Source organism: Gorilla gorilla, chromosome 12 (assembly GCF_029281585.2).
Source record: "Gorilla gorilla gorilla isolate KB3781 chromosome 12, NHGRI_mGorGor1-v2.1_pri, whole genome shotgun sequence".
NCBI classification, from domain to species: Eukaryota; Metazoa; Chordata; class Mammalia; order Primates; family Hominidae; genus Gorilla; species Gorilla gorilla.
In genome coordinates this window covers 132,495,353-132,520,273 of record NC_073236.2, presented here as the reverse complement: position 1 = coordinate 132,520,273, position 24,921 = coordinate 132,495,353, and the positions used below count along the sequence as shown (strand labels likewise).

General features: G+C 41.2%; 1 protein-coding gene across 4 annotated transcripts in view; it reads left to right on the top strand.

Annotated features, from left to right (window-relative positions):
- RNF144A (ring finger protein 144A) overlaps positions 1-24,921 on the top strand; it is a 535,340-nt gene that overhangs the window by 498,507 nt on the left and 11,912 nt on the right. For 3 of the 4 annotated variants that reach the window (XR_010130072.1, XR_008677175.2, XR_008677172.2), the window contains 5 exons: positions 7,182-7,385; positions 14,387-14,455; positions 14,542-16,293; positions 19,832-20,480; positions 20,585-20,661. The gene's annotated coding sequence lies outside the window, so the exon portion shown is untranslated. Of the gene's footprint in view, positions 1-7,181; positions 7,386-14,386; positions 14,456-14,541; positions 16,294-19,831; positions 20,481-20,584; positions 20,662-22,000; positions 22,094-24,921 lie in introns of all 4 variants that reach the window. The other variant, XR_008677176.2, reaches the window with a different exon arrangement.

Below are 24,921 nucleotides of genomic sequence, written 5' to 3'. Positions count from 1 at the left end.
GTTTTCCTTCTATAGCCTGTTTATGGATGTGATGAACTACATTAATTAATTTTTGAATGTTACCCAGTCTTTCATACCTGGAATAAATCCCATGTGATTGTGGTGTATACTTTTTTTATATTATTAAATTTGATTTGCTAATATTTTGTTAAGGATTTTTGCATCTATGTTCATGAGAGATATTGGGCTGTAGTTTTCTTTGTCTTGTCTTTGTCTGGTTTTGGTATTAGGATAATGCTGGCCTCATGGGGAATTATTTAGGTAGTATTCCAGCTGTTTCTATCTTCTGAAAGGTATTGTAAAGAATTGGTATTTTTTTCTTAAATACTTGATGGAATTTACCAGTGGACCCATCTGGGCTTCACACTTTCTCTTTTGAAAAGTTATTAATTATTGATTCAATTAAAAAAAATAAATGTAGGCCTCTTCACGTTGCCTATTTCTTCTTGTGTGTATTGGCAGGTTATAACTTTCAAGGAGCTGGTTCTTTTCATCTAGGTTATCAAATTTGTGGTTCTAGACTATTCATGTTATTTCTTTTATATCATTTTAATGTCCATGGGATCTGGAGTAATGTCACCTCTTCCATTTTTGATATTGGTAATTTGTTTTTTTTCTTTTCTGTCTTACTTAGCCACAGTAGAGGCTTATTAATTTTTTTGCTTTTCTTTAGTTTCCTACAGTGCTAGTTTAAACCATTGATTTTAGATCTTCCTTTTTCTAATATATTCATTCAATGCTATAAATTTCCCTCTAAGCATTGCTTTCACTGTATTCCACAAATTTTGATAAATTGTGATTTCATTTTCATTTAGTTCGAAGTTTTATTTTGGTTGACATTTTGTCTTTGATCTATTTTAAATAGATTAAAATTTTTAAATTTTAAATTTGTTAAGGTGTGTTTTATAACACAGAATGTGGTCTATTTTGGTGAATGTTCCATGTGAGTGTGAGAAGTGTGTATTCTGCTATTGTTGAATGTAGTAGTCTTAAGATGTCAATTAAATTCAGTTAATTAATGATGATGTTGAGTTGTACTATATCCTTACCAGTTTTCTGACTGCTGAATTTGTCTATTTCTGACAGAGGGGTGTTGAAGTCTCCAACTCTAACAGTTGATTTAGCTATTTCTTCTTACAGTTTTATCAGTTTTTACCCAATATTTTTTAACATGTATTTGTTATGCCAATATATTTAGGAGAGTTATGTATTCTCGGCAAACTGATCTTTTGTTGTTATTGTTATGTAATGCCTCTTTATCCCTGATAATATTTCTTGCTCTGAAATTGGTCCTATCTAAAACTAATACAGGTACTCCTGCTTTCTTTTTATTAGTATTAGCATGGTATATCTTTTTCGATGAATTTACACTTAATCCATTTATATCTTTATATTAAAAGTGTGTTTCATATAGATAACATACAGTTGGATCTTTTTTTTTAGCAACTTTTTTTTTATTTTATACTTAATTTATACTTTTAAACTTAAATTATACTTTAAGTTTTAGGGTACGTGTGCACAAAGTGCAGGTTTGTTACGTATGTATACATGTGCCATGTTGGTGTGCTGCACCCATTAACTCTTCATTTAACATTAGGTATATCTCCTAATGCTATCCCTCTCCCCTCCCCCTACCCCACAACAGGCCCCAGTGTGTGATGTTCCCCTTCCTGTGTCCATGTGTTCTCGTTGTTCAATTCCCACCTATGAGTGAGAACATGCGGTGTTTGGTTTTTTTCCTTGCGATAGTTTGCTGAGAATGACGGATCTTGTTTTTTGATCCACTGTGACAATCTCTGCCTTTTAACTGATGTATTTAGACCACTGATGTTTAAATTTATTACTGATAGAGTTAAATAAATAGCTAATGTATTTGGAATGTTTTGTATGTGTTGTCCTTGTTTCTTATTTTTTTCTATTTTTGTCTTTCAGTCTTTTTCTGCCTTTGTAATTTTAATTGTGCATTTTATTACTCCATTTTCTCCTCTTTCTTGGAATATCAGTTACATGTTTTTAAAAAATTTCCATTAGTGGTTGCGCTAGAATTTACAATATACATTTACAATGAATCCAAGTTCATTTTCGAATAACACTATACTATATCATGGCTAGTGAGAGCACCTTATAATAATAAAATAATTCTAATTTCTCCCTCCTGTCCATTTTATCATTGCTGTCATTCAATTTTACTTATACATAAGCATATACAAACATATATACATACATGTAATAAATAATCAAATATACTGTTATTATTTTGAACAATCTACTGTTAGATCAATTGAGAATAGAACATAAATGTTTTTCATTTTACCTTCATTTATTCCTTCTTTAATGCTTTTTCTTTTTTCAATGTAGACCTGAGTTTCCAACCTGTATTCTCTCCCTGCTCCATAAAGAATTTATTTTAACATTTCTTGAAGGCAGTTCTTTTGGCAATATATTTTCTCAATTTTTGTTTGTCTGAGAAAGTATTTATTCCTACTTTGCTCTTGTAGGATAATTTAACAGGGTGCAAAACTCAAGTGGTTTTCAGAACACTTTAAATATTTCACTCCACTCTTTTTCTGCTTCCATAATTTTTGAGAAGCCAGAGGTAATATTTATTTTTGTTCCTCTATAGTTAAGCTGACTTTTTTCCTCCTGGTATCTTTCAAGAATTATTCTTTATGTTTCATTTTCTGCAAATTGAATATAATAAGAGTATTTTTTGTTGTTGTTGCTGTTGTTGTTGTTGCATTTATCCTGCTTGAAGTTTTCTGAGCTTCTGTATTTGTGGTTTGGCATCTGACATTATTTGGGAGAAAATACTATTGTGGTTTCAAATATTTCTCTGTCCCATTCTCTCTTCCTTTTCCTTATGGTATTATCAAAATGCATATGTTATGCCTTTTGTAATTGTCTCACAGTCTTACGTATTTTGGTGAGTTTTTGTTTTGTCCTTTTTATCTTTGCTTTTCAGTTTTGAAAGTTTCTGTTGTTATATCATCAAGCTTAGGGATTGTTTCTTTAGTCATTTCCAGTCACCTAATAAGCCTATAAGACATTCATTTCTGTTACCATGTTTTTGACCTCTAGCATTTCTTTCTGACTCTTTCTTAGAATTTCCACATCTCTGCCTACATTGCCCTTCTGTTCTTGCATGAAGTCTACTTTATCCATTGGAAGCCTTGGAATATTAATGGCAGTTGTGTGAAATTCACAGTCTGATGATTTTAGCATTCCTGCCATATCTGAGTCTGTTTTGGGTGCTCTGTCTCTTTAAACTGTTTTCTGCTGTTTAGTATATTATATAATTTGCATGTGGTTTTTCCCCACCAAAACTCATGGTGAAATTTGATTTCCAGTATGATAGTGTTGGGAGGTACAAACTAGTGGGGGTTATTTGGGTCATGGAAGTACACCCCTCATGAATAGGTTAAATGCCCTCCCTTAAGGGTGAGTGAGTTTTTACTCTCAAGAGAAAGCATTAGCTTCCAAGAGAAAACGGATGTTAAAAAGAGCCTGGATTCCTCAGTTTCTTTCTCTTAGTTTGTCTTTTGCCTGTTTGCACATACCTCCTCCCTTTCTGCTTTCCACCCAGAGTTGAAACTGTATAAGGCCCTCACTAGATACAGCTGCTTGATCTTGAACTTTTCAGTCACCAGAATCATGAGCCAAATAAACCTCTTTTCTTTATAAACTACCCTGCCGCAGGTATTCTCTTAAAGCAACACTAAACAGACTAAGATAATGTGCCTTACAAACTTGCAACTTTGTCTTGATAGCTGTACATGATATACGGGGTAGAAAGAACTTGCTGTATGTAAGCCTTTAGTAATGTGGTGATAAAGTGTATGGGGAAGAAAACATTCTGTAGTCCTATAATTCATTAGATCTTAGTCTTTTAATGAGTTTGTGCCTCTGGCTCATTCACAAGTATGCTTTAGTTTAGTTTTGTTTTTTTCACTTTCTTAGGTGGTACAGAATAAATAGTGGGTCCAGAGTTAGGTATTTTCCTTCCTCCATGTGAAAGATTGCAGCTGGCTGGAGTTGGTATTTCCTTTCCTCCAGCTCAGTGAGGCTCTGATAAAGCCCCAACAGGTTAGGATCTGGCTAAATAGTTCTCCTGAGGGAAGATCCTATAAAAAAAAGAACATAATATTCTGGCATATTTTAAAATGGCTACTTTCCCCTCCCTCTGTTGGAAGCACAAGGGGATTTTTTTCTCCGATATTTACTATAAGAACCTGGGTCGAATTTCTATTGGTAAAACTCACAAAGTGTGGAAATACTCCTATGACTGGGTCCCCTTTTTGTTTTTAACTCTCACAATTACTCAAACTTAGCCTTTAGCAATTTGTGAATTACAATTTGGGTTTTCCCACCCTGGCACTGGTTCCCACAGAAGCTTCTGCTTGTGGATTTTTGCTCTGGTAAGTTGTAAATCTCTATTTGCCTATCTTTCTCTCCAATTTGAGGAACAGTAGTTTGCCCTATGACCTCATTTCCCTTATCGATGTGAGAAGAGTTGTTGATTTTGTAGTTTGTTCAGTCTTTTGTTTGCTGCTGGGATAGGGTGTTGACTTTCAAGCCTCCTGTGTGCTGGATCAGAACTGGAGCTGCTCCATTCTTCACGCAACATGTTGAGTCACTCCCTGGCTCTCAGTTGTCTTTAAAATGAGATTAACTTTCTTAAGTAGGACACACAATCATGGCTTCATTCTCAAGCTCTCCCTACCTCTGCAGCCTCCTGTTTTCCCAGCGTATTTACACCATAGCCGTAGCAAACTTAGAAATCTTTCACAAACTTGGGGTCCTCTCTTCCAACTCTGTACATTAGCAAGTGCCATACCCTATGTGTTAATGAACATTCCCTCCTCTTTACCTGTTGCATATATACTCATTCAAGATTTTTGTGCAAAAGTCATCTCCCTTTTTTCTCCTAAAACCTAAGCTAAAATAAGTGGCTTCTCCCTTGTCACTTGTAGTATTTGACTAGAGCACTCAAAGCTTTTATTTTATTATCTGCATTTTTCCTTCCCCATCAGCCTGTGCTCTCTACAGTGGAGTGTCTCTGTCTAATTCACTTCATTGATCAAGTGAAAGAATCAACAGTTGAAAATAAGAAGGTTGAGTTTTTCTTTGCAAAAATCCTTTCCATGATTCTTAAATTGAGTTCTGTAATGGTCCTTTAGAATTATTCAATGACAAGATTTTACTTCTTAAGTTTCCTTTTGTTAAATGGATATTATAATCAATGTTGTCATTTCTCTTTTAATAATTTTATAATCATGATATTGCATAATCGCACTTGTAATTAAGACACTGGTCAACTCATTTAAAAATAATTAAATGTTACTTAAAAGTTACGACCTCTATCACCATTGCTTAACTTATCACATTACTTCCACTACTGGTTTTGCTAGCTGCAGTTTTTAATCATGATATTTGAGACATTAAACAATATACTATCCATATCTCTTATAAAAGCCCATGAGGTAGATACTATTATAATTACAATTTTGTGAATAAGGAAGATTAAGATCAAAAGATTGAAAAGATTTCTGCAGGTCACAGAGTTAGTGAGTGGCAAATTCAGGACTGGGATTTATTGTTTTTCAGTCCTCCTGAGCAACAGACATGCTGCTTTATGTTTTATGGGAGCTTTCTGGATGGCCCTCTTTTGCCTTTATTCAACTTTCTTGTTTTCAATAAACAGATTTAGATTTAGATCTCTATAATTGTATTTCCAAATTTCTATAATCTGCAAACAGTGATATTTTCCCTCTTCAATCTGTTACCTTTAGTAATTTTTAGTTTTATTTTCTTATTTATCAAAATCTTCTGATAATTTTCTCTAGCATTTTTGTCCTTTTCCCTCTACTTTCCTATTCTTGTGTCTGATTAGAAAATGAATTATGTAAAGTCATTATAAAAAGTAGCAGCTTTTCCATTTACTCATTATTGAATTTGACCTCAGTGTAGGAAAGTAAATAAGTGACACACTTAAACCATTTAATCAAGTAACATAGCTAAACTGTCCTGAAATACCATGTTGCAAAATACTATGCTACATAAAGTCATCTTAGGCTCATTTTGGTTTCTTGCACAATTTCAGTGTATTTGTCTCATGAGAAGATAGTGCTCAGTGAGGTGTGAGGGTTCACCTTGACAAGAGAGTGAGGCTATATATAATCAGGTAACCTGCACCCCAGGGGCTGCAGGGGAGGCTTTTGCAACAACATAAAGGGGATTTCAAAATGGCCACATCTAAAAGCATACAGGAGCTTTATTCCCCTTAGTAATTTGAACTTCCCTGCTATTTTGGGAGATCATGAGATCTACTCTTGTTCTATTCCTGAGGTGTGCATAAAATGAGTTCTCTTATCAATTCTGCCTGCCCAGTAAAGATAATTTTGTGACAGAACAGAGAGCTTCTTTGTGTGAATTCTACCCAGTTGCCTTTGCAAATGCGGCATGTGATTTCATGGACTTTTTACTTTTTTATTAGAAGTTACTGCATTTGAATTAGCTACAATCCCTCTTTTTAATAGACGGTATCAAAAATGTCTACATTCCATAGCATTGGTGGAACCATGCATTATGTCTGAGGACAAGGACGGGAACCTTCTGTGGCGTGCTATCAGCAGCTTTAAATAGGCATTGAGTTTGAAGACAGAGCACATGATGAAGGAAAGTCAGACCCCAGTCGGCTATTTAGCTTTCAGTTCTGAGGAACCTGTCATTGCTTCCTTCTGTAAACCCAGCTAATGTGATTTATCTGATCCATTTCAATGCAAGAGAATGAAATGGCTCCGGTATAACAACCAATACAGAAACAGCAGTTACAAACTTACAGGGCTGCTGCTGCTTAAATATCTAGGCTAAGTACTTTTAAAATTAGCACTTTAATCTCGTTAGTGGTCTGTAAATGAGAACCCCTCTAAGCAATCAGATGTTCACAAATAGGGCCATTTCCCATGGACCAATAATATTCAAAAGACTAAAGCTGTCTTGCTAAGGAGGTTTGACTTTGTAGCAGGGTTTTAACAGATATCCAAATACACCACAGGGACTCTTCTTCTGGGAGAACGGAGTGTGTGACTCTCCTCTGATAGTCTTGGAGGAACTGATGTCACTGCCCCACACCCCTCTCGTCCTATTCTAATGTCATGTCTTTCCCTATGTCTTTCCACCAGTGCCTGTGGGCTCCTGAAGGAAAGGAGAGATGAGATCATTATGGGCAGAACTTAGAACCTCTGGATGAATAGAGACGAGGTAAAATTCTGGCACCTATCCACAGCCTGAACCCTGGAGAGCACCTCCCTTTCATATGACTTCTGCAAAGGGCATGTTTCAGCTCACAGGGACAAAGAGTCACTGCACCAGAGAACCAGAAAGAGGTGAGGAGGAGCATGTGCTTTCAACCATTCCTGATGTCTCCCATATGTCATCTAGCCACCTTGTTGCTGCCTTTCACTGCAATGTCTCTTATTATCATGTTTTTAATATTTTAATGTGTTTCTATTTAATCATGAGCCATGTTTACAAAATTTATATTGGCATGCAGCATGTGTATCCCCCCATCCCCTGCCTTCTCTCCATTAATGTTTATGTCAGTCATTTACTTAAACCTAAGAATTGATAGGCAGTAGGCAGAGTGTGGTACACACTGATATGTCACCCTCATCCCCTTTCAGTGAAGAAATGTTTGTCCCTGGTGCTGAGAACACCATCAGCACCAGGTGCTGATGATCTTTCTGCCCAGAGCCACTATCTGTCTCTAAATATCAGGGTTATCAATGCCTGGCCATCTCTTTTCAATTTGGGACAACTGCCAGCGACCACTAGCTAGCTCCAGAATTCCTCAGGTACAGAAGCTGTCCCTGGGTCTCCATCACATCTGACTTCTTCTTCTTTCCAATTATACTTCTTCTCCCACCTCCACTTTCACAAGTGTGTTCCTCAAAGGAGCTCCTTTGTTAAATGGCCTGTACCTAAATGTCATCCCACAGTCTGCTTCTTGGGGTAATCCAAAATGTAACACACAACAAGCCCTGGTCCTTGCTCTTGAGAATTTATAAGTTAGGATGGTGAACTGGCCTCCACAAAACCAAGGACAATGTGACAAACACATAAAAAGAAGCACAGGAAAGGGGCTGAGTGAGCCAATGGAGAGTGTGAGGGAGCAGGGTGGGAGGGCAGGAAGGCTTCATAAAGGCAGTGATTAAAATGTGTCTTGAAGAGTAAAGAAAAATACCTAACATTAGGTGAATAAAAGCAGAGAGGTGATAGATTGTTTCAGATCAAAATCACAGACAAAATTCAAGAGTGACTACATTTTAAGGGACATAGAAATGGTAGCAAAAGTAGTAAACGGCAGAGAGTAAACAATTAGATAGGAACCCATGTAGAATTTTGTGAGCCAAAATAAGGAAATTTGCCTTTTTTCTGCAGACCAGGTTTAAAAATAGAAGTTGATCCCTTTCAAAATAAAATCTGAGCCAGAATCCAAATGTATAAAACGGATACCAGCAGAGCTACCTGACTGATTATGGCAGTGTCTTAGAATTCAACCCAGTGCCTTCTTTCTTCTTCAGATGTTTCAGGAAACTGCCACAACTTTGTAGAGCACAGTTTGAAAGCTACTGCTGAAGAAATATGCCATCTTGAAGGCTTTTTAAACACGGGATTTGCAAGATAGGGTTCGCATTTTAGAAACATTATTCTGCTTGCTACACTACTGAGTTTGGATGAGGGAGACTTGAAGGCAAGGGAGCTCTGTTATGAAATAACTACACTTTTCTTATAGAAGAAGACTATAATAGACTGTATCAAAAATGTCTACGTTCCATAGCATTGGTGGAACCATGCATTACGTCTGAGGACAAGGACGGGAACCTTCTGTGGCGTGCTGTCAACAGCTTTAAATAGGCATTGAGTTTGAAGATAGAGCACATGAAGGGCATGTTACAGCAGAGCTGAAGGGAGAACAGTTAATGGGGCTTGGTGATCAACTGATTTGGAGAGTAAAGCAATGAGAAGAATGACATTCATGATTTGGTATGAATTAAGGGTTTATTGGACAGAAGAAATGATGGGCAAGAGCGGGCATGGTGTAGGGGTGGATTTGGAAACTTCCTTTCATATGGTCAACACCTCAGCAACCTCATTTAGACATGGGACCTGTGCATAGTAATCCCTTTTGTCTTGGAGGTGAGTTGTTGATTTTATTTTTATTTTTATTTTTTAGCTCCTTGGCACTTCTTTCTAAGGTTAGGGATCAGAAAGAAACATAATTGAGTTCCTGCCAAATTGAATATGCAGAAAGGGCACTGATAGGGGGATCAATTCCTTATTTCTACCATGAGACAGGCAAGATAAAGAAGAGTTGATAATTTCTGCACCCATCTTACTTCCTGCCCACCACAGAGCAGTTCACCCAGTGGCCTGGTTGGATGTTAGCCATTGGAAGGGCAAGAAATCCAACAATCGACTGTAGAAGAATTCCAGAGAATCAGTCTGGATCTCTTTCACACAGACAAAGTCTTGTTCCAGCTAATCTTAGGCTCCTATGCGAGAGGAAAGATGCTGGGAGGCCAGCACGGTGGCACACACCCATAACCCCAGCACTTTGGGGGGCCAAGGTGGGCAGATCCCTTGAGCCCAGGAATTCAAAACCAGCCCAGGCAACATAGTAATAACCCCCATCTCTTCAAAAAATTAAGAAAAATAATTAGCCAGATGTGTTGGTGCATGCCTTAGTCCTAACTACTCCGCAAGCTGAGCTGAGAGGATCACTTGAGCCCAGGAGGTCAAGGTTGCAAAGAGCCATGATCCTGTGCCTAGGCAACAGAACGAAAAAGATGTGAGAAATACTCAAAGTCTTGGTCTTTACCCAGAAGAATCAGAGCAAGGAAAAGAAAGATCTCTTTCCCCAGTTCGACCTCCATCTTCCTAAATCTGGACAAAGGGATCCTAAACCACAGCGTCCTACAGTGAGTCAAAACGCCCATGCACTGATTCTCATCTCACTGGAGGTAAGCGCTGGGTCCGAAGTAACCTTCACTTTACCAGTTATGGTTACCCTTTACGTGAAGCTTGAATTGTTGCCTACTATCCCGACTTTGTTTCGCTCCCTAGCCTGCTTTGATGGGACCCTACATCCTGCTCTTCTGCCAGGCCATTTGGTTAGGGATCTGGGAATTGTTCTATGTATCTCCATGTCATGGTTATTTCTCTTCCTTCAGATAGACCCCATAGGCCTCATAGGCCCCTTATATCTTTTGTAAAAAGCCAGTTTCTTTGAACTAGAACCTTCCTACACATCATGTAGTTCACAGCATCATTTGGTTCTTAAACTTGACTGCCCTTCAGTGTCACCTGGGAAACGTTCCAAAAATATTGATTCTGGGGTCTTATCTTAGTTTAACTGAATTTGAATGGAAGGTTGAACATGGGAATGTGTATTTTATTTTATTTTTTAGAAAAACTTTCCAAATCATTCTTACAGCTCTGAATGATTGGAGAACTAGTGACTGGGGTTAGTTTTCTTAAAATCTCCTTGTCCAAGTCTAGCTTTTGATACACACAAGAGAGAAGGTAGTTGAAAGAAAGCTCTGGAAGAGCTCAGGGTTCTGATCTAGTATTGGAAGGAAGACCTACGCACGTTGTCTACTGGGCGAGCAGATGGCAAAGTTGGCATGCTGTCTGGAAGGTTTCAAATGCCGACTGCTTTCGTTTCTAGTCCAGGTTTTGGGAGGGGTACACAACCTCCACCTTCACAAGCTGCCTCAGATCTGCTGAAGGACCTGGGAAAGTTGCTCAGTACAGACCCAGTATCCCACACCAGAGAGGGAAGATGACACTCATTTGTTTATATATCTGAAATAAGCAACTTCCAGATATATAGAGGAATAAATGTTTCCTTCCATCTCAATTCATCTCACTCTCCTAGGTTAACTAGTTAACTGACTAAAAAGTTGCTACCTTCGAGGCCAGCCATGGTGGCTCACGTCTGTAATCCCAGCACTTTGGGAGGCTGAGGCGGCAGGATCACCCGAGGTCGGGAGTTCAAGACCAGCCTGACCAACATGGAGAAACCCCATCTCTACTAAAAATACAAAAATTAGCTAGGCATGGTGGCGCATGCCTGTAATCCCAGCTACTTGGGAGGCTGAGGCAGGAGAATTGCTTGAACCCGGGAGGCAGAGATTATGGTGAGCCGAGATCACGCCATTGCACTTCAGCCTGGGCAACAAGAACAAAACTCCATTTCAAAAAAGAAAAGAAAAGAAAAAAGGTTGCTACCTATGTAGACACCATTGCATACGCGAATGTGAAAGTAGAGACAGAGGTAGGAAGAGGGACAGGGAGAGGGACAAAGAGAGAGAGAGAAAGAGAGAGAGAGAGAGAGAGGTACATTTGGCAAGTTAACATTTCCACGTCACAGTTTCCTTATCTAGAGGATTAATGATGGCTCCTTCTTCATAGTGCTATTATGATAATTAAATGAGTTAATATTTGTAAACTTCTATGACCAATGTCTGGAACATAATAACCACTCTGTAAATGTGGTTAACACACATGCACATATGCTTTCAATATATAGGTTTGCAACTTGCAGTTTTTCACTGAAGATTATGTCTTAGATCTCCTTATATGACAGTACACACAAACATAGCATAATTTTGTAACAGTTACATAGATTGCATGGTGTTATATGGATGGACTCTACATTATTTAATATTATTCTTTGGCTGGGCAATCGCGTTGTCTTCAAGGTTAGTATTTTAAATACTGCAATAAATAATGCAATGAATACAAGTATTTGTACTTGCATGAGTAGAAAAAAATTGTAGAATAAAAAGTCAGACTGTTGAGACAGGGGATGCAGATTTGCAGACATGAACAATAACGTCAGATTTCTACTCTCAGGCTGCCCCATTTATACCCACACCAGCAGCACATGAGAAAACCCACTCCCCGCACAGTCACAAAAGTTGGATAGTACAAACTCTTAAAAACCTTTACTAACGTGAGGTCTTGAAGAATAACAGCTTGATTTTATTTTAACTCCAGACAGAATTCTATCACAGGAAAGTTAGAAAGCAGGTATTATCAGCCTTTTATCTGGACAGTAGTAAATATCAATATCTAAACGGTAAGGTTGCCATGAGCTGAAACATGAAATGGGGTATTTAAATAAAGTTCTTAAGATTAGCATTCCTTTGCGGAGACTGCCAAACCCAAATCATCTAATGTTGGCATCACTATTAATAACATATTTTTCCTTGAACCAATTGCTTCTTGGGGATAGGTAGATGATAGATAGATGGATAGATAAGCAGATAAACAGATCGATAGCTATATAATACAGATATAGCTTATAGACGAATAGATCGATGAATGTGGGCAGAGATAATACATAGATAGGTAGATGCCTAGCTTGGTAAATGATAATCAATAGAAACAGAGGCAGATAGAGATACAGAAATAGACATAGATGGGGTAGATCTATGAAATCCTCTTAACATTTGCTTCTGTGAAGAAACTTTCAGGCTCTACTGAATGATGCTTTACTGTACCTCGAATTCAAATGATGCTCGATGTATGTGATATCTGCGATGCATACAAAGACAGGGTCCCCTTGGACACAGCCCACCAGGTCTGCCATGGACAAGCTGACCACCTGCATATTCACTTTCTCCTCTCTGAATTTAATTTCTTCATTTATAAAACAAGGAACATAACATGTATAGCAAAGTGAAGTAGTGAAGATTGACAAAATAAAATAAAGGAAGCATATCATCGAGTTTATGGTAAGCACGTGAGAACAATCACCCTGTTTTATTCCTAAGTTACAGACATGGCTCACAGGCTTAAGCGTCTTGCTGTAGGTCATACGGCAGGTTAATGACAACAGTGGGGCAAGAACACAGGTTACCCTCGTCCTGGGGAAGGCTCCCACACCAAGCTACACACTTTTGCAATGCTGTTCCACATGTGAAAATCCACTAAGACAAATAGGTACATTTCTTGCCTCTGCCCTTCTGAGTCTAGCAGTTGAGAATACAACTATCTGCAAACCAGTCTTGCAATTTCAAGCCAACATAATATTTGGGGTAATTATATTTACATAAAATTTTAATGACTATAATTAAAATGGATAATCCAAATTCTAATAATTATATTATAATTAACTAAAAATCTTATTCAAAAGCAAATATGCTGGGAAGACTTTCATCAGATGAGGAAGTTGCATGGCTCTAGTTTAAAAGCACGACTTCCGAATCGAACTTGATGAACACATGTGCTTCTTTATGTCTAAACACATACAGAGCATTACCACCCACTAGAAGGAAGACTAGACAATGAGACTTTGCTCTTCATGTAAAACTTGTCCTTTAACACCCGGGTCAGGTTGTCAGTCCGAATGAGCTTCAATGCATCCCTGGGGAATTGTCTCTTGGTATTAGTCGGATTGAACGCTAGATGGCACTGTGTTGCAACAAAATTTGGATTTTGAATGCATTTTTGTGTGGCTGTAAATAAGGTGTTGCTTGAGGTGGGAAGAGGTGAAATGTCTTTAGAAATAAACAGTCTTCCTCAGTGGTCTCTTAAATATTCATTTGGACCAAATATTCTAAGGTTTATCTATCACCTATGCAGCTTTATTTCAAATGAGCATGCACATAAGAGATGTGTCTATTTTATGTATCAGTGGTTTCAAAAGTCATATTCGAATACCCGTTTTTTCATGGCTTTGTGTCATGAGATGGAGAGCAAAGCAAACTGAAAGCGGTGAGGCAATGTGTCCAGCTCTCCTTTCAGCCTGGGCTCTCACTGGACTTCTGGACTTATCGCACTGATGCTGAATGTCTCCACCCACAGGCCCCACAGGCATCACAGACCCATCATCTGGGACATCTTCTTATCACCAGCCTTCCAATCTCCCTAATATCTAGCCATTGGCAAGGCTATAAAGCCAATTTCGTGATATAAAATATTTTCGTGATTTATTTGACTTTTTTTGCCCCTCAATTATCACACCCAGTGAGTCATCAAGACTTGATTTTAGTTCATCATCGCCTCCAAAACCCAAGCAAGCTGCTTGGTATATATGACCGAGTGCAGTGGAATCACTGTCATATTTCTTCTTTGCCTTTGACATCTTCTATTTTACAGCCCCAAGTCATTGTAAGTACTCCCACCCCTGCCTGGAAAGACAGGGATGGACGTAGCTCTTTCTCTAGCTCCCTGTAGCTCTTTCTCTAGCCAGCAAATTTTTTGTTTAAAACCTAACTCCAAAGTTCCTTCATCTGTGCATTCTTCCACATAGCTCCCCCTAACTTTGTGCATCCTGCATTCTAATGATTTCTTTGTATTTCTACTTTCCCTTTAGGTCACAAAAACACCATGGGAGACGATGATGTCTTCTCCTTTTTGTTATCTTGATAAAGCTTCATACATGGTAAGGAAGTGAAGGTATAAATGGCATTTTTGTAAGACGTATAGTATTTTCCTCTAATTTGGAATTTATTAATTAAAATTTAACAGAATGATAAAATGGAAATTTCAGTTGAGGAACTAATAAATCGACAGATGTCTTACGCCACAACGAGGTGCAAGATCTTGAGGCTGGATTTAGAAAGAGGAAGAGAAGACCAATTGCACAGCTCATCACCCCTCCACCCGTCTGATGATATGGAAGGTTTGAAGGAAGCCAGAGCTGGAGCAGGATTTTCCTCCGATGAGTTTTGATGAACTACAAAGAATGAAGATGCTCTCCCTTGTCATCCCCAGTCAAAGAAAAGGCACTTTAAAGAAATCACTCACGAGCCAGATATTGCGGTTGTATTTTGGTGGACACAGTGAAGTCACGTCTGGCTCGCTCCGCAAATACTGGGAGGGTGAGAAGTGGGAGGCAGCCGTGGGACCGCTGAGAGGAGGAGGCTGACCTTTGAGGAAGCACGTGGGATTTTTCCCCGCGGAACAGACGTGAGGCATGAACACGGGAGCAAAAGTGTGCTAGAGTAACTCCCGTCAAAGAGAGACCCTTACTAGGGCAAGAAGACCTTGATCAAAGCATACCCAGATGCCGAGGTTCTGAGGAAGGAAATAAGTGACCACCAGGCATGGTGCTCTGATTATTAAGCTAGTTTCTCAGCTCCAAACTCAACCTTCACTGCTTAGCCTTGTGACGGTGGGAAGGCTGGGAGAGGCCAAACCACCTTTCCCCTTTGCCAGGGCTCCCTGATCAGTTCTGCCCATGTGCTGCTAAGGGAAACGGTAAAGCTGGAGGAGGGAAAGGGGACACCACCCTTCTCTTTGCGCACTGCTTATGCCAGCAGCATCCGAGCAATACCGCTTGCCCTGTAGTGCTTCTTGAGTCGGATTTCAGTTCAGTGTCTGGGTTTTTGAACATTTCTATAACCATTCTCCCTCCTCAATAGCACTCCCACATCAGAAGCTGAGTCCCAGCTCCCTGACTTCTCCAGATCCTAGAACTATCAGCACCAGCAGCAGCACACATTCCATTCCTGTAGGGCTTGGCTCTGTGAGGCTCCTCTCAGCTCCCAGATTCTCCCAACACAACTTCTTTCCTTTGTTCCTCCAGACTTCGAGCAGGTCATTTCTTGCTATGCCTGTCTAACCCCTTCCCTAAATTCAATTCTCTCTGTTAAGATAACCAGTATGTTTCTGCTTTCCGGTCTGGATTCTGATTGATACACAAAAGCTGCATTCCCACATCAAGGGAACTGCGAGTGTTCACCCTCCGTGGTAAGCGGAGACTGGGAGACCCCACAAAAGCATCCCAAGAGAGGAAGAGTCCCTTTACACACCTGCTGCCCCGTGTGTGGATGCCCACTGAGCACGGAAGTTGTCAAGTAAGAATTCTCAACTCCCTAGTGTTCCAAATCCCAGTTCTGGTGGAGTCAGGTATTACAGTCATAGCAGAGCAGAGGACCTTAGCAGCCCTAGGCAGAGAGGGGCTGAAGAAGCCAACCAAGGCTTCAGGTGTAGTTGGAGAAAGAAGTCTCAGCTTCAATCAAGTTTTCAGGCTGGATTAATACATGGGAATGAACTGTTACTTATCTGCTATATTGTTTTTGTGATATCAAGTAACCTGATTTTTTACATGTCCAAAAAAACAACAACAAAAAAGTATTGAAGCCTACCTTAGATTTCATCTAGGGACAAAAGGAAGAAGTAGCCCACCAAGCAGGTTTAAAGGGAGTGTCGGACACAAAAATGACATGCCCCATATTGCAGTCTAGAAGGAACAACACGGTGAATTGTCTACTGCAGGTAAGCCAGGGGTGTTACAGGCGTCCTGAAAGGATACAGCACAGGGTGCTGCAGCCAGGCAGTAAACAGTTGTATTTCTCTTTTCTCCACTGTCCTAAAGAGACTGCCCTGGGTGGCCCCTGCCTCGATTAGGTCACCAGATAGTTGCATTTGCCCTCCTCTGCCAACTCCCGAAGGTCAGGGTGGTGGCGTGCGGATTCCTAGCAGACGGCACAAGGTCTGAGGAAGGCTGGGTGGTGGACACACAGTTGATTAGTGATAGGAACCATGGTGGAGGCTTGTCAAAAGTCAACAGAAAGACAGACCAGCAGGGGTTGCCTGATTCTACGTGGAGCCCTGAGGCTGGGACTCAGCAAGAGCGGCAGGAGGGGACTGAGCGTGCTTTTAAGGACTGTTCAGAGAGCAAGGGGACCCAAAGGGAGAAGGAAGTGCATACCCGGACACAGAGAGTGAGGTGGAGACCCCAGCCGTGTCACAGAGCAGCGTGGGCTGGAGACTAAGCGCGGGGTGCAAGGGCTTCATGCGCCCTAGGGAGGTGGTCACTGTGGGCAAGAGGTGGAGTGGGGTGTATGGAACAGCCAGGCACTCGCAATGAGTCCATTTCTCAGTTCACCTCGGTCAGCCCTAGACTTCTGGGCTAGCCCAGCCTCTCCTTGCGTCCTGGGATGGGCTGCAGGCCTGCGAGTGGCAGGCGCAGCCGGGCTGCAGGAGCGCGGCTGGGGCTGGCCGCTCTCGCTGCCCTCTCTCCGGAACTGTTTTTTTCTGTCCTGGTCTCTGAAAGCCTTATTGATTGCTCAAAGTGAACTTCTCAGCCCACGGTTTCCTCACCCCCGGGGCAGCTTGCATTTCCTCTGCCGCGGCCTCTGTCGCCTCCCCTCCCGCGCGCCTCGGCCTTTTACATTTCAAATGCTCGACAGCTGGGCCAACTTCTGCTTCCGCCCAAAGAAGGGCTCTTTGCCGCTCACAATGGCCGGCCAGTGGCGCGGGGGCTCTTTTCTCTCCAGCTGTGAGAGAGGCTTTTTCAAAGGCCGGGGGGAAGCTGCCGTCCAGCTGCGCGCCTGGCCGCGGGGGCCCTGCATGCTAATCAGCGGCGCGCAGAGCCGGGCTCCGTGGGGCCGCGCAGATGCGCCCTCTCCGCCCGCAGAGCCTTCCGGGCAGGTGAGGCCAGGCCGGCCGGGCGTCACCGCAGGTGTGCACTCCGCGGGCACACTCAGCTCGCTTTGGTGTTTCTCCAGGCCCCCAGGGCCCACCACTCCTGAGTCCCAGCCCACAGGTCTGCCCGAGTCTCCGCCCAGGAATGTGGTCCTGACGCAGGGTGCTGGAACCAGGCTTCTGTATGCACTAGAGAAATGCCCTTGGCTCTATGACGGTGACCACAGAACCTGGACACACTGGGTGGGGGCGGGGGCCGGGGGTGGTGGTGGAGTCCTGATCCTGGCCACAGCCAGATGATTTTTGGAATAACCCAGCTTCAACTTGTTCATCACAGTTTATTCCCAGTTGAGTGCTTTTGTTCACCCTGGTCTTTATTTTGGGAGAATCTTCTGCTTTGTACCATGAGCGTCACTGCCTGTGGAAACCCTCTCCATCTGTGAAGTCCTCTTTCATACGGCCTGGCTGTCCATCCCCGCAGGCATTCCAAACGTCTTCTCTTTGGAGCACCGTGTTATTTCACCGTGGTATTTTGCTTGTCTTTAATAAGAATACCAAAGATACATAGTAATTGAGGCTTCACTAAGTTCCAGGTGCTAAAACCTGTCACATGCATTAATCTCATCGGGGTTGGTACAGTCCCTCAACACTGGAATTGTACAATCGTCATTTTGTATGCTGGGGACCAGGGCACAGAGGCTGAGTGCTGGCAGGGCCATGGCTACCATGGCTAGATGCCCCGCAGCCCCCCACCCCCACCCCCACACTACCTTGTGTAGGTGTCCTCTCTATGTGTCTGATGGCTTTCCTGGGACTGGAATCTCCTTTAGGACTGGACTCTAGCATCTTTCCTCTTGGTGATCCGTAAAGGGCCCACCTTGCAGACACAAGGGATAAGGGAGATGGAAAAGTGGCATCCGGAAATATCCTGAGCACCTACACTGCCACCTGCAGTAGGATCATCCCTGTCACACATGTGACTTCACCCACGCGGCCACCCACAAGGAGAGTTCTTAACTTCGCCATTTTTTTTTTAATGATAAACATTAGATTTTGGGTGTACTGGACAGTAGAAAACAAAAATGTGTATAACAGCTCCCGTTACTTACTATGGCTACTTGTATTGATGTGGCTCATGGGCTGCTCTCAGAGTGGATTTCTTCAAGGCGTGATGGACATGAGCTCCAGCTTCCCTCTCTCCTCTCTCCTCCAGTGTGATGCCTTCACCGGTTGGGAGTCATAGTGAACTTCCTTCTTTTCAACACTGCTTTAATGCTTATGATACTTATTTACAAACCACAACTCAGTGAGACAATTACTGTTAGCCATAATTCACAAGTGAAGAAATCTAGATAAAAGAGTTAAAATGCCTGTTAAAATCAGAGAAGGACATAAACTCCTTCTTGTACACTGGAAGTCTCAAACTCATAATTCTTCCTTGGTCTAGAGATGAGTTTTTTGGACCACATGATGTCTTCTTGTATAAATTTGAATTTATCAAAAGGTACTTAAAAAGTAGAATATTTTACATTTTAAATATCCAGATTTCTAGTCTGTCTGGACAAATATCAGATGACCTGGCCACACTGGGCCTTCATTTTCACATGGCAACAGTCGGTACTGATTTTCCTCTGAGCACCATGTATGAAGGTGGCATCTCCCGTGTGCCCATCTCCACCCTCAGTCTGTTTCCCTGATTCACAGCATCTGTCTGGCTCCTGAAGGCATTGACTTTGCCTGGTTATGCTTCAAAAGCACCACCTCTGTCCGTGGAATAGTCTCTCATAGAAAAACAGCTCTCTCTGTGATCAGAAGGTCTTATTGCCATCAGAATCTGTGGTCTATATCTCTTGAGCTCTGCATTTTGACATAGATTTCAAAGATTAGGAAGGTTATCACAGAGACCTAAGTATGGTTAGACATTGGAAACTCCATTAATTATTAGTTGCATCACCATTTCCATTCATGCAGAAAAATAACTTGATAAAATTTATCTCTTTTTTTTGTGGTAAAAACAATCCTCAAGAATGGTCCTAGCCATTGCAATATGAAAAGAAAAAAAAAGAAAGAAATGAAAACTTTAAACATTTAAGTAATAGATAAAATTGCTATTATATGCAAATAACATATTTTAATAGAAAATTCAAAAGAATCCCCAAACCATTAACACTAATGCCTACTATATTCAATTCATTTATTCAACAAACATTTATTGAATGCAGTGGCTATTCCAGTTGCAGCAGGTGAGAAGTGCAGACAGTTATGCTTAGATGGGGCTAGTCTTTTATTTGTTTAAAAATAAATTTGTAATGTGTCTTATGATGACGTGAATGCTCTGGAAAATAATTTAAAAAATAAATTTATTCACATATATTTTTTGAAATAGATGGTGATCAGAGAAGGGCTCATAACAATGAGATGACATCTGAGCAGTGCCTTGAAAGAAGTGAAGGAATTAGTGAACAGCTGAGCGGAGTGGGGGGTCATTCTCTACTGGAGAACGATAAGTATGAATGGTTCAAGGTGAGCTTGGAGAAGTGATACAGGTTCAGATGACTTAAGCCCTCGTAGCTCCTTGAAGGATTTGAGATGGGGGCCATTCACGGTCTTCACACTCATTGCTGAACGAAGTACAAGATTGAAAACTGAGCAGGCTCTTTTTTACCACCTCAGCTTAGGAGTGTGCAGTGGATGTGGGGGTGTGTTGCTCATCACTCCCCCTGAGGTCTGAGGTATTTATTATCCCTGTTGTTGAAGTGTCGGGTGGCTCCCCGGGACATCCCTCCCCATAAATTTCTCAGATAAAGAAAGCCATCTAGCACAAGGAAATGTCCTCTCCCTAGAAGCAGCCCACTTCTAATGATGGCTGACATGGGAGGACAAAGACACAGCTCATGCCTCCATCTGGAACAATTCTGAGATGCGATTTCACCTCCAGGGCCCTTGTGGGATCAGCTAAGGCTCTGCTGGAAATGAATCACAGTTCAGTTCAAGTCTTCCCTCTGCCCAGATCTCCACCTCTAACTCCCCTACAGGTGAATTCCTGAAGGGCTGGCCCAATAACCTCCCATACCAAATCTGTGACTCAGTTTCCCAGGGAACCAAAGACAAGTGGTACATTCTTATTTTTTTTCAACAGAAGTAGTCACATTCTCCCATGTTGGTGAAAGTGCGATGAGAAATGCAGTCTGTGTGCCTGGAAGAGAAACCCCACTGGTGAGCATTTACAATGTCCGTCATATGTCCCTTTAGATATCTACAAAGATACTAAGTAAGCAAGTTGATGTATGAACCCAGACTTCAGGAATTATGTCCAGACTGGAGACAGTAATCCTGGGTGGTATTTAAAGACATGGAACCAGGTGGTATTACCTAAATGCAGGTGGAGAAGAGAAGAGATGCAAGAACTGAGCTGTGGGGCACACCGATACTTACAAAATCCAGGAGATAACAATGAGCCCGGAAAGGAGACTGAGAATTTAAAGATGGGCGTATTCTGTGTGATAAATCTCCTCAGTAAACACCCTAGGAGACTCCCACACTTGTACACAAGGAAACATGTAAAATGGACATTGCAACATTTCTTTTTTTGTAATACAGAATAATGGAAATGATTCAAATATTCAGCCACATAAGAAAGGATAAATAAATCATGGCAAAATCATAAAGTGACATAGAATATAGCAGTTAGAACCTGTGGGCTTGCCTGGCGTGTGTTGATATGGATAAATCTCAAAACCATAATGTTGAGCAAAAATCCAGGTTTCACCAGTATCCATTTAATATGCTACTATTCATAGGAAGCTTAAAAAGCATTCAAAATACACCCTAGATTGCTTATGGACACACACTTGTGTGATAACCATCTGCACATGTGATGCTGTACATTCTGCAGTGGGGGAGGGAATGGGAGTTAGTGTGCATCCTGCCTGTCATACATGCTGCCCTTTGCTAGCCTTGTTGTTGCTGTTGCTGTTGTTTTGTTTTGTTTTGAGATGGAGTTTACTCCTTTACCCAGAGTGCAGTGGCGTGATGTCAGCTCACTGCAACCTCCGCCTCCTGGGTTCAAGTGATTCTTCTGCCTCAGCCTCCCCAGTAGCTTGGACTACAGGCATGCACCAGCACGCCTGGCTAATTTTTGTGTTTTTGGAGATGGGATTTCACCATGTTGGCCAGGCTGGTCTCAAACTCCTGACCACAAGTGATCCACCTGCCTTGGCCTCCCAAAGTGCTGGGATTACAGGCGGGAGCCACCATGCCTGGCTCCCTTGTAATGTCTGAAGTATTTTATACAGAAAGACACCTTCCCATCTTACTATTATAAAGCCCCTCAAATATTAACAAAGTCAGCCCTGTTAGGTGTCATTTGTAACCACAAATTGAAAATCACTGGTAGCCAGTACCTTTGGTTCACTTGTGTGTTGCCAATACATCATGATGATTACAGTAATAATAATGAAAATGATTGTAATGATGATATACCCTTTGTTTAGCCTACATTGTGGTGGACACTTTGCAAGCCTTCTGATGCATTATTTTATTTAATCCTCTGTAGGATACCAGAATAGAGAGATGATTATTACTCTTATTGTGCAGATGAGAAAACTGATGTCTAGAGAGAATGAATAAATCCCATCTTTCACAGCTGGTAAGCAGCAGAACCAGAATCTATCCCACCATTGTTTTCCTCTAGAGAAAATATTCACCCTTGAGAAGCTTCACCCTCTCTCTGCACAGAGTGAGCCTCAGACCATGTGTTTGGTTATTGTCTGTTAACTAAAAGTGAACCACCAGAACTGGAGGTGCCTGCAAAGGCCAGCAGGAGTAACAGCATGCGTCTGACACAGGTCCCAGAGAAGTTCTGGCTTCTCTTCTTTCTGCAGTATTGAACCACAGAGTAGTAGCAGAAATACTGTCAAGCCTTCTTTCCCATGTTCCCACTGCAGTGAACCCATTTGTGCTCTGAACACTTTCCATTCCACATATTTCTTCATAACAGAAGGTATCAAAATGCTCCATGCTTCCTCTTTTGGGGAAATTAACTTAATTCAATTGAACTGCACTTATAATCACAGACGGGAATGACCTCAGAGAACTTCATTTCAACCCTCTCATTTTACAGGTGGAAAGGAAAACCCCCAAATTTAAGTGACGTCCTTGTTCCATATAGCACCCTTCCTTACTGGAACCCAGCGACTCTCAGTTCTATTTGCAATGGAGAACCACCTGGGGAATTTGAAAACATTCTGCTGCCCTGGCCACATTTCCACATACTCTGATTTAATTGGTCTGGGGAGGGACTTGGCTTTCGAACTGTCTTCATCTCCCAGGTGCTTCCAATATGCAGCCATGGTGGAGAACCTCTGCTTTTTGTCTCCTTCCCTGGCACATTCACATAAACACATTTTTGATCTTGCTGGCCTAAAGAGTAATGACTGAAGCTGTGAGCTTATTTTACCAACAGAAATGGGACTGGTTGGGAACAAATTGGGCGATGTTTGCTCTTCTCAAAACCCTCTGAGGTTGTTCTTAGGAGACTTTTCCCCCTATTTTTCCATAGACAGGTCTTCTGATATGTTAGGTTTTCTTCAGTGCATTTTTTGAGAGGTAAAGAAAATAAAAAAACATTGTTTTTATCAGCCACAAATGGAATATATTTGGGAGTAATGGCAGCTCAGAAAGTTAAGGATTGGATTTAGTTATATTTTAATAATCTGTAAAAGCCTAGCTCCAGCTAATAGAATGCATATTTTATTTAAAGCAGGCATTGTCAAACTTCTTCTGTAAAGGGCCAGATAGTAAACATTTTCAGCTCCACAGGCCATATGGTCTCTGTTGCAACTACTCAACTCTGCCATTGAGGTGTGAAAAGCAGCCACAGATAAGACATAAACAAATGGGTGTGGTTGTGCTCCAATAAAACTGTATTTAGAAAAACAGACAGTGGGCTGAATGTGGCTCATGGTCATTATTTGCCAACCTCTAAAATGTCAGATTAGAAAAAGTACTGTTTGATGATGCTCCAACTCTAACAAAGGCCAAAATAGAATTTAAATGTTTTGCTGAGATGATGGGGGTTTCTGAACTTAAGACAAAATCCCTAATGTTGTTTTAATATTTGACTCGGGTGTCCAAAAGCTTGCAAGACCCCAGTAGAAATTAAACAGAGTTTATTTCAGTGCCTTTTGAGCATCTCTGTATCTTTTTAATACATCCTACTTTTGGTGCTATTTACAAATGTTTCTTTTTTCACCTTAATAAAAATTTAGCAGAAAAATCTGCTAAACCCCAGAAGCGTCAGATAATTACTTGGAAAATGGAAAGGCAGTGAACACTAGTCATTTCATAATTTCAATTTTATGATTACTTTATTACAGAAAAACTTTCATAATAGTTGCATCATTTGAATCAGTTTTCGGTTTCAGCCCAAACCACGGGCACTTACGAAAACCTACCCTAACTTGATTTAGGTCTTCGAGCAAACCTAGAAAAATACTTACTAGAATGAAAAGAATCCTTAATGTGTTCTAATCATTGCTACGAGAGGTTGGAAGGCAGGCAAATGCTTTTCCTTTGATATTCTTTCAGCTTATAACATCCTGTCTAAATTCTAATAGCATCTCATGGCTATACAGGGCTCTTTCAGGAATAGAGGAAGGTGGCATTGAAAGTTAACTATGACTTTCCACTGCAACTCGGCAATGACCACTCACTTTTGCATTAATAATGAATGAGTATCTAAAGGTTAGTGAGCGAATGTAGCAGAACCAGCCAGAGGGAGTCATCAGGAGGCATCCCCGCTGAAATACACTGTGCAAGCCTGGGAGGAAAGAGGTTCCCCGGAAAGGCACTATCTGGACTGATGGGTTTTCAGGGAGCCAGTCCTTCACTAAACCCATATAGGCTGGGAAGCAGATAAAGAACAGAGGCCGCAACGTAATCAGATGGGATTTGGGAACAGAAAGTCAGATAATACCATGTCTGTCTGGACCTTAGACCAGCGCTCTAGAGAGTTCTCTGAGTAAAACGGCAACGTTTGAGACTTTTGCAGGACACTTTCAACTCTCAGCTGCCTTCAGCTCCTTATTGTCACTTTTGCTTTGTTTACTTTACTGCAGTTTTCATTTATGTTTTCTCACACCTGTAATTCCAGCACTTTGGGAGGGTGAGGTGTGTGGATCACCTGAAGTCAGGAGTTCAATACCAGCCTGGCCAACATGGTGAAACCCCGTGTCTGCTAAAAATACAAAAATTAGCCAGGCGTGGTGGCAGCTGCCTTTAATCCCAGCTACTCAGGAGGCTAAAACAGGAGACTTGTTTGAACCCAGGAGGCAGAGGTTGCAGTGAGCCGAGATCACACCATTGCACTCCAGCCTGGGCGACAGAGCGAGACCCTGTTTCAAAAAATAATAAATAAATAAATAAATAAATAAATAAAAATAATAAATAAAATTTAGGCAGTAAGAGTAGGAGGTT